Source organism: Astyanax mexicanus, chromosome 3 (genome assembly GCF_023375975.1).
Source record: "Astyanax mexicanus isolate ESR-SI-001 chromosome 3, AstMex3_surface, whole genome shotgun sequence".
Taxonomy (NCBI): domain Eukaryota; kingdom Metazoa; phylum Chordata; class Actinopteri; order Characiformes; family Acestrorhamphidae; genus Astyanax; species Astyanax mexicanus.
Window position 1 is genome coordinate 62,104,236 of NC_064410.1, and position 12,077 is coordinate 62,116,312.

The following is a 12,077-nucleotide window of genomic DNA, read 5'->3' on the forward strand; positions in this document are numbered from 1 at the left end:
GCCTGCTTTTTCTATGCATTAACACACTGTTACCTAGCAACCGCATAGCAACACTACAGCAACCACAATGGACACTTTGGCAACCAGTTACTACCATCACAGCAACCTCCCAGGAACCACTTAGCAACTCCACAGCAGTCACCATGGAATCTTTAGCCTAGCAACTAGCAACTAACATCATAGCAACCACCTAGCAACCACATTTCAACATCCTAATAACCACTTAGCAACACCATAGTGAATAGTTAGGAACATCACCATTGACACCATCGCAACAACCTTGTAACACCATATCAACTGCTACAGATATCGTAGCAAGACCATAGAAAACACTTAGCAACACCGTAGCAACCACCACAGAAACCACAGCAACACCTTAGCATCCACCTTGCAAGCACCTATCAACCACTTAGAAACCACCATGGACTCTTTATCAAATAGTAACTAACATCATAGCAACCACCTAGCAACCATAACAACAAACAACACCAAAGGAACCACCATGGATATCATCGCAACACCTTAGTAACCACTTAGCAATGACATCGCAACACCATAGCAACTGCCACAGATGCCATAGCAACAGCATAGCAACCACCACAGATGCCATGGCCACACCTTAGCATCCACCTTGCACCCACCAATCAACCACTAAACAACCACCATGGACTCGTTTGAAACTAGTAATTAACATCAAAGCAACCAACTAGCAAACACATAGCAACACAATGGCAACCACCACGAATATCATAGCAACACCTTAATAACCACTTAGCACCACTATAGTAACCAGTTAGCAACATCACCATGGACACCATTACAACAACCTTGCAACACCATAGCAACCACCACAGATACCATAGCAACACAATGGCAACCACATTCAAAACTACATCGCAACACCAAACAACTGCCACAGATACCATAGCAACATCATAAAGACCTCTTAGCAACACCATAGCAACCACCCTGATGGTGAGTGTCAGTGACTGGGGGGGCACACGAGTATGGAAATATATTGTGCCAAAAGCCAATAGAAAAGAAGCTATCCCTGGCATTATGGAATGTACAGTATATTAATGTGCTATTAAACACTATATTAAAAACAGAGGCCTGTTTTTCTCTGCATTACTACACAGTAAACCTGAATAGTTTATTTTACTTACACCACATTTCCACTCCCGGAGTTGCCAGGTACAGAACACAGTGATAGCAGGAGACAAGATTAAAAATAAGAGTAAACTGAGAATAAATATTGGCAGAGTTGGACAGCTTGAAACAATTTGGAGTCAAGAAGAATCCAGAAGACAGCGTCAATAAAATAAAATAAAATTAAAAAAAAAAAAAATTCTAAACAAAGTTTACAGATTAAGTGAACTTATTTAATATATTGTTAGACCAAAAAGATGTAGATGAATATAAAGAACACGAAACATTTAATTAGCACAACACAATTTCATTTCACAAGGGTTATAGGCAGAACAAACAGTATGCATTTAACTGAACTTAAATAAAAATTAATAAATTAGCAATTTTATTATGATACTAGAACAGGTATCTACAGTGAAGAAAATATTTATTTGACTCCTTGTTGATTTTGTAAGTTTTAATGAGTCTATAATTGTAAGGTTAGGTTAATTTATGGCGTAATGTGTTACCAATAGTTTTCTCGGTTACTGTGGTCCCAGCTGCCTTGAGATCATTAACAGTTTCCTCCCATGTAGTTTTAGGCTGATCTCTCCCCTTCCTCATGATCAAGGATACCCCACAAGGTAAGATTTTACATGAAGTCCCAGTTGCACCAGTTGTCTTTTTCTCACCCATCATCTTACTTATGGTTTTGTAGCTCGTTTCAGCCTTGTGCAGGTCTATGATCTTGTCCCTGACATCCTTAGAAAGCTCTTTGGTCTTGTCCATGTTGTAAAGGTTAGTTGTAGACTGATTAAATGACTCTGTGGACAGGAGTCTTTTATAAAGGTGACAGGAATTTAAGACAGCTGTCTGTTTAATGCAGGTAATGCAGGTCTCTCTGCAAAATAAGTGTTTGAAGGTGAGAGATCAGCCTAAAACTACAAGGGAGGAAACTGTTAATGATCTCAAGGCAGCTGGGACCCCAGTAACCAAGAAAACCATTGGTAACACATTTTCTGGATTTGAATTTTTATATTTATATATTTTGTCAGTGGGCAAGCTTATAAAAGGGATTAGCAAGGGGTAAAATCATTATTCCTTCACTATATATAGCGTGTATAGCATATATAGCGTATATAGCGTATATAGCGTGTATAGCGTATGTAGCGTGTATAGCGTGTATAGCGTATATAGCATGTATAGCGTATGTAGCGTGTATAGCGTATATAGCGTGTATAGCGTGTATAGTGTATATAGCGTGTATAGCGTGTATAGCGTATATAGCGTATATAGCGTGTATAGCGTATGTAGCGTGTATAGCGTGTATAGCGTATATAGCGTGTATAGCGTATATAGCGTGTATAGCGTACATAGCGTATATAGCGTGTATAGTGTACATATCGTATATAGCGTGTATAGCGTATGTAGCGTATGTAGCGTGTATAGCGTGTATAGCATGTATAGCATATATAGCGTATATAGCATGTATAGCGTATGTAGCGTGTATAGCGTGTATAGCGTGTATAGTGTATATAGCGTGTATAGCATATATAGCGTGTATAGCGTATATAGCATGTATAGCGTATGTAGCGTATGTAGCGTGTATAGAGTATATAGCGTGTATAGCGTATATAGCGTATATAGCATATATAGCGTGTATAGCATATGTAGCGTATATAGCGTGTATAGCGTGTATAGCGTATATAGCGTATATAGCGTGTATAGCGTACATAGCGTATATAGCGTGTATAGTGTACATATCGTATATAGCGTGTATAGCGTATGTAGCGTATGTAGCGTGTATAGCGTGTATAGCATGTATAGCATATATAGCGTATATAGCATGTATAGCGTATGTAGCGTGTATAGCGTGTATAGCGTGTATAGTGTATATAGCGTGTATAGCATATATAGCGTGTATAGCGTATGTAGCGTGTATAGCGTGTATAGTGTATATAGCGTGTATAGCATATATAGCGTGTATAGCGTATATAGCATGTATAGCGTATGTAGCGTGTATAGAGTATATAGCGTGTATAGCGTATATAGCGTATATAGCATATATAGCGTGTATAGCATATGTAGCGTATATAGCGTGTATAGCGTGTATAGCGTATATAGCGTATATAGCGTGTATAGCGTATATAGCGTGTATAGCGTACATAGCGTATATAGCGTGTATAGCATATATATAGCGTGGCTGCTAAAAGGGGAAAGTGACTGTGAATTAAATAAATGAACATTTAAAGGTAAAGTTCTCAGAAATGCTGGTGTTAATATGATTGCAGTAGGTTTAACTCCGGGGACGAGGTCGAATAAGTGGAGCAGCTAAGTATAGATACTCTGATGAGTAAAGGAAGAGTAGCAGCTCCAGGCAACTTGATTGTGCAGAATAACAGCCAGTGGCTAAAATAGAACAAATGACATGCTGCACAGAAATGGACCTAATTAACCACTATTTAGAGACATTACCTAGATACCAAAATAAAACTCAAAATAAAACAAGAAACCTTAAAAAAAACTAAATAAATAAATAAAACTAAATAAATCACATGATTTATATTAAACAATCTTAGTCAGAATTTAACATCAGCACTTCAAACCTAAAGTTTGCTTTATCTAACGCAAGGCGCTCATTGCTATCTTACACCCCACCAAAAGTCTGTTTTTATTCCTCTGAATATATCTACACTGATGGGCGTGGTGTTCTGGAAATGAGGTATGTTCAGGTACATTTCTGGACTTTTATCTTGTTTATCTTGGTAACAGAAAACACAGGAGCTCCACTGACTGAATTAAAACAACCCAGACAGACGCCAACAGTCAGACGTTCATCGCTATCTTGGCAGCATCGGTGCCAATAAACAAAATACTATAAAACAAATAAAATAACATTGCTGTTCCCGTAAATGAGCTGCTGGAGCTCCTTCTTCACAGCGTCAACCAGCAGCTCAGTTTCCTCTGCTGAGAAGAAATGTTTGTTGGACACGTCCAGGTAGCTGCACCGTTAAAATAGCAATCCACCAAAGTCAGAGCTCACCTGACTCTTAAAGGGAATGATGAGCAAGAGACACTCTGATTGGTTTATTTCAGATTACGCCGCAAATTTATCACACCCATGATTAATTAAGATAATTAGTACATGACTTTTGTGTGTTTTGAGATGCGCAAGGTGTACTTTTCCTGTTGTTATGATAGCAAAGACACTGAAACGTCCTAAATCAAGCTGGATGGTGCACACAGTTAACGGCTCACACTATTGATCACTAAAATAGGGCCCTTAGTTACTGAAATAAGTTTGGAAGCCTTTCAGAGAGAAAATTATCTTGAACTTGATACAATTCTTTAAAAAATTACTAAAACAGGCAATACCAGATATAATTAACTTATAATAATTAATAAACTCATTGCTTAGCCTGGGGCATGCACTTTAAATGTTTAATTACTGCTATTTTAAAGCCTTTAATTTTAAACAAGAAATCAACTAATTATAACCAATTTCAAACCTTACCTGCAAATAAATCACATCAATGAAAAATACTAATGTGGATTTAGGCCACATCATAGCACTGAGACATCTATAAAATATATATATATATATATATATTTTTTTTTTTACATGACGTGTTCAGTTCAAACTTACTGATGTAATGGAAACACACGCAGGTGTGTGTTGTGTGTTTGATCTGTGTGATGAGATGTGTTCTGACGCTGTCATTGGTACACAGGTGAGTCTTGGTCACTGTGGGAACGTTACCTGTCAGCCTCACCTGCAGGTTAATATCAGTCTGATAATAAATCATAAAGCCCCTCTGATCATCACATCAGATCACATCAGTGTTCATCTTTAATCCATTATAAATATAATCACTCCACTCTCTTCATCTTGTGTTAAACACTAAAATAACATATTTAAATATTATAAACATCATTCATATACTACTATATATACAATATATATATGTAAATTTACACGCATAGGCAGAAAGAGCTGTGTATCTCTGTGCTGTAGTTTTACTGAGCAGGATCTCTGATATTCTGTGGGACAGAGCGCCCTCTTGTGGCTGATATCAATGAGCTGCATATATGTATGTGTATATATGTATATGTATGTATGTATATATATATATATATATAATTAAATTCATTTTATTTTGTAATCTTCATATTTGGTTGATGCAGTTATTTAAGCAAACTAACATACATAAAACATATAATAGAAGTATGTATTGGACCTTCTAAAAAATTGTTTAAAAAAATAAGAGTTTGCATCTGGGACTTTCATTTTGTAACATATTTGATACATCTGAACTTTATTGCTCACAGCAGTTTCTTAAGCAACCTAAAACATATAGAACCTTATATAATTTATCTAAAAATATATATTTAATTACAAAAGTTTTGCCTTTATGGTTTTTCATTTTGAGTCATAATTAGTACTTTAATACTGTAATTTATTACTCACAATGTTTTTAAGCACACCCAAACTTCACAACATTAAGTACAACATAAATCATTACAATATCATGAGAAAATATCGACTCATTTCATATTCATAAGTTTACACAGCTGATGAATATGATCATAGATAGAAAGATAGACATACAGACAGATAGACAGACATACAGAGAGATAAACAGACATATAACCATTAATTCATGTAGAACTTGATGGGACCCTAACATTTGGATATCCCACCAACCACATCCCATAATACCAATAAAAAATTCAGAGAAATTACAGTCAAAAGTTTGGACATGCCTTAAATTAAATTCTTTTTTATTATTATTTTAAAATGTTCTGTATTGTAGATTAATACTAAATTCATCCAAACTATGAATAAAAACTTATGAAATTATTTAGTAAACAAAAAACAGAATATGTTTTATATTTTAATATTTTATAAAATTGGTACTTTTGGCAGTGTGGGCAGTGTGCCAAGTCCTGCAGGAAAATAAAATCCACATCTCCATAAATGTTGTCAGTATCAGAGGGAAGCTGTAAGATATGAAGTGCTGTAAGATTTTGTGGGAAAACAAAACTGCACTGACTTTAGACTTGATAATAAAACACAGTGGACCAACACCAGCAGATGACAGACATGACTCTCCAAACCATCACTGATTGGTGGAAACTTCACTCTAGACCTCACTAGATGAAATATAAAATTGACTGATGATCAGTGATGGTTTGGAGAGTCATGTCATCTGCTGGTGTTGGTCCACTGTGTTATATCAAGTCCAGAAAATGTGGATTTCATTTTCCAGCAGGACTTGGCACACTGCCCACAGTGCTAAACGTACTAACTGGTCTTATATAATATTCTATATTATTTTTTAAGACACTGATTTTTGGGTTTTCATTGGTTGTGAGCTTCATAATCATCAACAATAAAAGAAATAAACACTTAAAATAGATCACTCTGTGTGTGCTACGTCTATGGAATATATGATATATAATAAAATTTTGAACTGAATTACTGAAATAAAGTAACTTTTCAATGATATTCTTATATATACACACACCTTCTCTTGTGTGCTCAACTCTTCTCCGCCTCCTTTTGGCAGAAATGGGGAAATCCTCTTCACTCTGATTCGCCGGTGCTCATTGCGTCACTGGCAGGGGCGTGGCTTTAATATTTGATTGGCAGTGTGCGGCTGTGGATAGTTGAGCACGGGACTACTACTGCTGAGCTGAGGGGTGAGAATATCGAAGCGGGACGCTGGAAGAGCTCTAACAGCCTCGGGAGCGCGAGTTGTGCGGTAGGTACCCGCGCGGGGCGAACCTTTTTACGCACGAGCCTGCGCAGATATTACTATACTTCTTCAGGTCAGGAATGACTTTGCCTGAGGAAGTCCAGCCCCCACGTTGGTGTGTGAATGAGTGTGTGTGTGTGTGGGGGGGGGGGGCGCGTTTGCGCTCGCGTGCCACTCTTTTACGCAGCGTTGAGCAGATGTCCATGCTGTTCGTTTCTGATTCGGACGTTCTTTATTAGCTGTGATCGACTTTGATCGTACATATAACATTTATTAACCTGCTAATACTGATAATACTCATAGATTATGCACGTTTGGCAGCACGTGACAACGTAACGCAACGTTACGATTATTATTCGCTCCCTAATCGTTGCTCTCAGCTCGATTAATCGCAGCTCTGCTGAACGTAATAAAGCAGAATGAAGTTCGGGAACAGCTTTCTGAATGGCCTTTTCCCTCCCACCCGTTTTCAGGCAAGCCCCGCCCACACGCTCTTTGATTGGCTGTTGGGTGACACTCTTCAGCAATCCGCCCTCATTGCAAGTAACCAATCCTAGCGCTTGTGGGCGGGGTTTGTTCCAAAGCGGGTGGGATATGAAGCTGCAGCAGTGCTGAATGGATGAGGTCGGGTTACCGGGCGCAGCGCCACAGGCTGATATACTGAAGTGTAAACTCGGTAATAGAGCACGAGCACACGGTAAACACGGGTTATACAGTTTATAAAGAGGCTGTTTTAGTTAAATAAGTTGTTATTAGGAGGCTCGTGCGCTCCACACTTTCGCATGAGTGCTTAATTCTAATTCTTTATAGCTTGGACCACATAATTAAATCAATAAGTGCAAATAATTGGAAGAAAATGCAAAGAAAAAAAACAACATCTTTAATTTAATTAAGTTTACTTTAAACTTAAGTTTCTCTGATTTTGTCATTTATAGGTTTATGTTTGAGTAAAATGAACATTGTTTTTTAATGAATTACAAACAACATTTCTCCCAAGTTCCAAATAAAAATATTGTCATATAGAGCATTTATTTACAGACAATGAGAAATGGCTGAAATAACAAAAAAAATGCAGAGCTTTCAGACCTCTAAGTTCATATTCATAAAGGTTTAAGAATTCAGAAATCAATATTTGGTGGAATAACCCTGGTTGATTTTTAATCACAGTTTTTTTTTCATGCATCTTGGCATCATGTTCTCCTCCACCAGTCTTACACACTGCTTTTGGATAACTTTATGCTGCTTTACTCCTGGTGCAAAAATTCAAGCAGTTCAGTTTGGTGGTTTGATGGCTTGTGAACATCCATCTTCAATTTGGTAAAATCAAAGAAACTCATCATTTTTAAGTGGGCTCTTTTTTTTCCAAACAATTATCTTCGTAATTGTAACTCGCAGTTATTTAAGCTAACTAAGATATATAGATCATAAAAAAATAAAAGTGTTTATTGGACCTTCTAAACAATTGTTTAACAAAATAAGAGTTTGTATCTAGAACTTTTATTTTTGTATCATATTTAATACATCTGGATTTCAAATTGGGAACACCCACAGCTTGGGAACACCCACACCTGTATACATTTTGAGGTGTTATCTTGTGAGTGAGGTCGATAGAACAGTGGTCATCATGCTCATGGTGAGGCCAAGTAAATTACAGGTGCATCTCAAATTGTTTTTTAATATTATTGAAAAGTTACTTTATTTCAGTAATTCAGTTAAAAATGTGAAACTCATATATTATATAGATGTATTAAACACAGAGAGATCTATTTTAGGAGTTTATTTTTATTTTATTGTGGATGATTATGAAGCTTACAGCCAATGATAACCCAAAAATCATTGTCTCAGAAAATGAGAATATTACATAAAACCAATTGGTACTTTTGGTAGTGTGGGCAGTGTGCCAAATCCTGCTGGAAAATGAAATCCGCATCACCATAAAAGTTGTCAGAAGCAGAGGGAAGCATGAAGTGCTGTAAGAATTTGTAAGAATGACAGATGACATGACTCTCCAAACCATATAACCTCAGGTGGTTGTTCAGGTGTTGGCAAGTGGTTGGTTGGGTGTTTCTTGTGTTTTTGCATCATCATCATGGTGAGAAGTGTGTCATACTATATCGTACACAATGATATCGGCAAAAACTCTTGCACAATAAGAGAGCCTTCATATTGTGATAATGAGGTTTTGTATAGTTTTTATTTAATTTATTATTTTGTATTTTTATTTACTATTTTTTATTTTGTTACACTATTATTATTATTATATTATACAACATCAATTTGTTTGTGTTTTTTTGTACTGAAATTTATAGTAAAAATGCAATGTTTTGTCATATCGCCAAAAATATCGTATCACAAAAATACCTTGAAATATTGTGAGATCATTTTAAGCCCATATTGCTCAGCCCTAATTATAGTTGTTGAAGCATCTCAGAGTTTTGGCTCATTAATTTAATTCCTTAAATAATAAAAGCCTGAATCACACAGAATTAAACAGAACAATCAGCTTCCTCTTTTCACAGCTAGTAAACATTCAGAGGTTGAGGATTGAACCCCTCCAGGTCACAGTGGTGAGCAGATCTAAAGCAGGACGGAGGCCATTAGCAGGAGCTCTGTGTGTTTATGGAGGTGGAAGATTTGGATGACTGCAGACTCTGATTTGGTTACATAATTCTCCGTCCGTTTCCACTTACTATCTCTCTCTCTCTCTTTCTCCATATCTCTTTCTATCTCTCGCTCTCTCTAATATATATATATATATATATATATATATATATATATATATATATATATATATATATATATATATATATATATAGTCAAGAGGAAGATGGATGTTCACAAGCCATCAAACCACCAAACTGAACTGCTTGAATTTTTACACCAGGAGTAAAGCAGCATAAAGTTATCCAAAAGCAGTGTGTAAGACTGGTGGAGGAGAACATGATGCCAAGATGCATGAAAACATCTGTTTTGGTTATTCCACCAAATATTGATTATTTCTGAACTCTTAAAACTTTATGAATATGAACTTGTTTTCTTTGCATTATTTGAGGTCTGAAAGCTCTGCATCTTTTTTTTTTTGTTATTTCAGTCATTTCTCATTTTCTGCAAATAAATGCTCTAAATTACAATATTTTTTATATTAGGAATTTGGAAGAAATGTTGTCTGTAGTTTATAGAATAAAACAACAATGTTCATTTTACTCAAACATAAACCTGTAAATAGCAAAATCAGAGAAACTGATTCAGAAAATGCATTATTATCTCTTGCTCTCTTCCTCTCTCTCTTTTTGTATTTCATGCTTTATCACTTTCCTTTTCCCTCTTTCAATTTCAATTAAATTCAAAGACGCTTTATTGGCATGACCATAGTAAAGCATTATTTAATTAATTAATTAATTAATTAAACTATATATTTTATCAAGTTAACATCAATGCATACATAAAAAAATCCACTAAGGTTAATTAGACATTAATTACCATTGTAATTGACTGTTTGGATATGTGTGTAGATTATATTGTATTTTATTTATATATACAGTATATATATATAGAAAATTACATTTTATCAGTTAACATCAATGCATACATAAACTAACGTTACTGTGTTAATTAGACATTATTTACCACTGTAATTGACTGTTTGGACATCTGTGTAGATTATATTGTATTATATTGTATATTATATTATATAACTCTTTCTTTCTCTCTTTTCTCTCTCTCTCTCTCTCTCTCTGAGCTGTTGAGAGGTGATGAGTGGTCATGTGACCTGAGGCGTTATGTCATGCGTGACTCTTTAAGGCATGTGTCCTACAGTACTGAGCTGAGTGATGCTGGAGGGACTCAGAGCTGTATATATTGTGAATATACTAGATATTAGATATTAGAGAGTAAATGATGTAATAAATGTAATAAATAAATAAATAAATGTAATAAATGTAATTAATCCTCTACAGTAAACTTAAATATATACATTTATTAACATAATTTATATTTATTTACTGAATTTAACTGACTGGGAATTAATAAAACATAACATACAGTATCAGTCAAGAAACACATAAGAAATCATGTAGTAAACTCAACTTTGATGAAGCTCATTCTTCCTGTCCTTGGGTGGTCCTGATGAGTGCCAGTTCCATCATAATGGTTCTTCTTTTTGGATTGACTGATCGTGATTTTTTTTTCTTTTCTTAGTTGAGTAGTTGTTGCTTCTCATAACCTGGATTCGAACATTACTCAAATATTCACTATTCACTGTATACCTGTAACTCTACCTCTTCACTACTTTACTTTAACTGATGCTCTCAAACACTTTATTAAGAGACAAGAAATTCAAGTAATTAACTCTTGATGAGTTCAGCACAGCTGTTAACTGAAAGCCTGAATTCCAGGAGACTCTAACTCATAAAACTGACTGAGAAAATCCAGCAGAGATGTTCAAAACTGATCATCTAAACAAGACGAGCTTCTTTGAAGAATCTAAAATATAAAACATATTCTGGTCTGTTTAACACTTTTTTGTTTAAAATAATGAAAAAGCACTGAACTTAAGGTGTGTCCAAACTTTTGACTGGTACTGTATGTTTTATATTTTCCTCCATACTCCATACTAATAAATGTCTCTACTTTAACCCTTGTGTGGTGTTCGGGTCTGTGGGACCCGTTTTCATTTTTCATCAAATGATACAAAAAATGTTTTTTCTAACTCAAACTCATTGGCATTGGCTCATTTTTTGTGAAAAACATATATCAAAACACATTTTCAATAAACACACACTGTACACCCCCCCCCACACACACACACACACACACACACACACACACACACACACATTTATATTACATACAGTATGTTTGGCCAAGGGCTAATAAACATTGCTTCATTTGTAAATTTGAAACTAAACAAATTTTCTACTCATATCTTGAGTTTAATTCATTTTCTTTTACATTTTATTAAAAAACTAATAAAAAAAGAGTAGCACTTTTTAAAAGAAATGTAACATAAGAAAGGTAAAGGGCAAATATTAACCATGTAAGCTGTTTATATTGCTTGTAATTTAGGTGAAGCGAGCATGTGTAAAGCATTTTAATGTAGAATTGCTTAATTTTGCTGAATTAAATACAAGTAACAAAGTAAACGAGTAACAAAAATATGAACACCACACAAGGGTTAACAAATAAATGACT

General features: G+C 35.2%; 1 protein-coding gene across 3 annotated transcripts in view; it reads left to right on the forward strand.

The window, feature by feature from the left end:
• The first annotated feature begins 6,781 nt into the window (after nt 1–6,781).
• pals2b (protein associated with LIN7 2, MAGUK p55 family member b) overlaps nt 6,782–12,077 on the forward strand; it is a 56,262-nt gene continuing 50,966 nt past the window's right edge. For all 3 annotated transcript variants that reach the window (XM_049475995.1, XM_049475993.1, XM_049475994.1), the window contains exon 1: nt 6,782–6,893. The gene's annotated coding sequence lies outside the window, so the exon portion shown is untranslated. The remainder of the gene's footprint in view (nt 6,894–12,077) is intronic.